Below are 3,972 nucleotides of genomic sequence, written 5' to 3'. Positions count from 1 at the left end.
CAACAACTTTCCCACCACTGACACCAGGCTCACCAGTCTACAGTTCCCTGACATTTCCTTACCACCTTTCTTCAATAATGGTACCACACAAGCCAACCTCCAATCTCCAGCTCCTCACTTATACCTAGTGATGATACATATATCTCAGCAAGGGGCTCAGAAGTCACTTCCCTAACTTCCCACAAAGTTCTGGAGTGCACCTGAGCAGGTCCTGGGAATTTATTTATGGATTTTAAGAAGTCCAGTGCTTCATCTGCAACATGGACATTTTTCAAGGATTCAAGATTTCCTTGTAAACGTTTTCTACCTTCCATATCCTTCCCCACACTAAATACGAATGTGAAGTGTTCTTCTAATATTTCACCCATCTTTTGCGGTTCCACCCACAACCAGCCTTGTTGATCTTTAAGGCGCTGCATTTACACACTAATTACTCATTTGGCATTAATGTAATTGTAGAATCTTATTGGATTCTCCTTAAGCCTATTTTACAAAGCTATCTCTCATGTTCTCTTTTTGCGCTCCTGGTTTCCCTCTTGAGTCTACTCCTCCTTCCCTTATGCTCCTGTCTATATCTATCACATGTCTCCTTATTTCTTGACCAGGCCTCAATTTTGCTAGTTATCCAGCATTCCCTACACCTTGAGCTTCATTCTAACAGTAACATACTGTGCCTGGATTTTCATTACCTCATTTTTCAAGGCCTCCCACTTCCCAGCCGTCCTGCGAATATCCGCCCCAATCAAATTCTGAAAGCTCTTGCTGAACACCATAGCATTGGCTCTCTTCCAATTTCGAACTTAAACTTTCAGATCAGGTTAACGATTTTCCTTAACTATTTTAAAACTAATACAATCAAGATGACTGGCCAAAAAGCTCTCCCCCACTGACACCTCAGTCACTTGCCTATGAGCATGTGATACGGTAGGAATGGTGTCGAGTCCAGGAATAGGGAGATTACATTAATCCTGTATAAAACACCAGTCACAAAGCAGCTGGAGTATTGTCTTCAGTTTAGAAGATAGATTGGAAATGGTGAGACAGTCTGTGGGGAATCTGTGGAAAGCATGGCCACAGAAGGCTGTCGAGGGCAAGTCGTTGAGTGTCTCTGAGAGAAACAGATTTTTGAAGAACAAGGTGCTTGAAGGATATGGGGAGAAGGCAGGAGAATAGACACACAGCCATTGGCACAGTTGGTGCATGCTGCAGGACAGCAAGAGCAGCAACCTGAGAGGAGAGGACAAAGACACAAATCACTCACAATCCATTATCCAGATATTTTGGCACAGTGTTTTAGCCCAAAGCGTCGATTCTCCTGCTCCTTTGATGCTGCCTGACCTGCTGCACTTTTCCAGCAACACATTTTTCAACAATCCAATATTGTCAAGTTCTATTCTTGTTTTAAAACTCATCAGTAACTGAGATTCTTATTGCCTCTCTAGCATCCACTAAGATAACACTCTAACAACTCTACACTCTTTAATATCTGTCCTCTCATATATTTCTGCAATTGATGGTCATATCTATGGCTGTCAGACCATAATCTTTCAAACTTGATCCTTAAATCTTTCCATCTGTCGATTTATTTGTACTCTTTAAGATACTTGTTCGTTGGCTTGCCTTTATGCTACCCTAGGTAGTTTGGTGTTTGTTTGATGTCACTCCTGTGAAGTACATTTGGCATTTTACTCAATGTAAACTGTGATGTAATTGCAAGTTGTGGACGCTACTGAGAAAAGGAGATTAATTCTTGTCAGAAAACAGAATCAGAACCAGAAATTGTTTGTTGTGCTCAAGTTTACTTGTGATTGATCACTTGTCTCCCTGGACTGTATTAGTTGCTTTCATGCATTGTCTGTTATCACTACATTTGACAACATCAATAAACTGAAGATATCATCTGAAATTAACTTTTGGGCATGGGGGAACATCACCCCAGTGGACACGGGTGCAAATTTTGTCATTGAGGTGCCAATCCAACTTACATCACCCTTATTTTCAAATGTAAGTTGATGTTCATGACACCATGATTTTACAAAAGTTGTAAGATGCCACTGCCCAACTCAACGTGCTGAAACTGCAGTTGGTCAGCATCGCTTATGTGTGTGTAAGTTACTCCTTGAAATCATTGGTTGAGAGGTCAGATTTGGCTTGCCAAAACTGGAATATTGCAAGAACGTGAAGATGCATAAGTTAAACGGTATTATCTTAGAGATCGCTTTGTAAAGCACACAAGGTGCTGAAGCAGAAAGATGTCACTGAAGTTCTCAACGTGACAGAACTAAACTTGTGGAAAGTATTGACAATTTTAGTGAGTATTTTTCAATGTGGGAGTTAAAAACAAATGATCTCGGGAATGACAAGTATGGAGTTTTAGTTAATGTTGGACAACTCAGAGGAAGACAATGATCAGACAGCAACAAACTATAGACATCTCCAAATGTGAAGCTGAGCATTCCAGACTGAGTAATCAGATTTACTGCGTCAAGAACTAAGCCACGAGACAACCAGTGTTCAGAGCCTGCATGTACCTCACATAGGGATAACCGTAATATTGAAAACTCATTATTTATTAATGACATGTGAAGGGTCAACTGCAATAATCGTGATTACCTTAAACAACTCCACCCCACACAAACATACACATCCACAAAACTAACATTCAATTTCTATGTCTGAAGAGCTCAGCAATCCTATCTGTGGTCAATTTCATTGAAGATTTTGCATCTTACACTGTTCAATCTCCACAGAACACCTCTTCCACCAGATCACACCAGATGGCACTGTGGTTTAAAACATAATCTGATGAAACGTTCCATGATTGTCCAGGGATGTGCAGGCAAGGTGGACGAGACATTGGAAATGCTGGGTTACAGGGATAGGGTATATGGGTGGGTGGATGTGTTTGGCATGCTATTTTGATGGTTGGTGTGGAGTTGATGGGCTGAATGCTTCAACACTGTTGGGATTCTATAATTCTATGATGCCAGCTCATTCCCTAAACATCCAGATCTCTTTAGAACTATCATTTATTAAATAAAGTGAATGAGACTACCATAGCACAATGAAATAGGTTTTCTTTTGCTGATACAAAGACGGCCATTTCAAAAGCAGTTCATTCACATGGTGAACTATTGCCTGGGATGCAGATCAAGATGCTGGTGAAGAACAATCAATTTGATGAAATGTGCTCTATGTTTTGCCACGCTGTCAAAATGAAATGCTCAGAGACTGCTGAAGCTTGAAACAGCTGCTGCAAAGGCCCAATATAATAAAGCTACCATTTAAGGCCCTCCCACGTTAGTACAATGTTGGACTCAAACCCATGGACAAAGCTCTCAACCTCTATGGACCAGAAAACATTTGGTGTGAAATGTAACTGCTGTATCTTGTAAATGTAATATGTAATTTTAAGTGTAGCATGGCACCATAACATTTAAGTGTTGAATGGAAATGAAAAACGCCACACTTTATGTAATATCAGATTTAAATTGTTAGTTATTGCACTTTTACAAGTTTAATGAATGGAGCATCTTTCTTCTGAGTTAGTTGACTGGACTTTATGAATGATTGTGCTTTAATACACTGAAGTGTTTAAATTGATGCGTTACGCCAGCATTTATTGTGCAATGGTTGACAGCAATCTTGCATCTGAGTCAGAAAAATCCATGTTCAAATCCAACTCCTGGGTTTCCACAAGAATTCAGGCTAACACTCCAGAGCTGAAGAAGTGCCACACTGCCAGAGGTGTTTTTACATTCTCTCAAGCAGCCAGCTCAGGCAGCAGTTTAGTATTCAAAAGATCTTATGTCCCTATTTCAAAAGAGGGTGGAGGAATAATCCATGGCCGATATTTAACCTTCAAGAACACAAAACAGATTGACTGGTCACTATGATATTGCTGCTTGTGAGAGCTTGCTGAATGCAAATTGCCTATAATTCTAAAGTGCTATGAGACATGCAAGGGTAACG

This window comes from Chiloscyllium plagiosum, unplaced genomic scaffold (genome assembly GCF_004010195.1).
Source record: "Chiloscyllium plagiosum isolate BGI_BamShark_2017 unplaced genomic scaffold, ASM401019v2 scaf_491, whole genome shotgun sequence".
In the NCBI taxonomy this organism is placed as follows: domain Eukaryota; kingdom Metazoa; phylum Chordata; class Chondrichthyes; order Orectolobiformes; family Hemiscylliidae; genus Chiloscyllium; species Chiloscyllium plagiosum.
The sequence above is the reverse complement of the archived record's forward strand: the minus strand, read 5'-3'. Positions refer to the sequence as shown.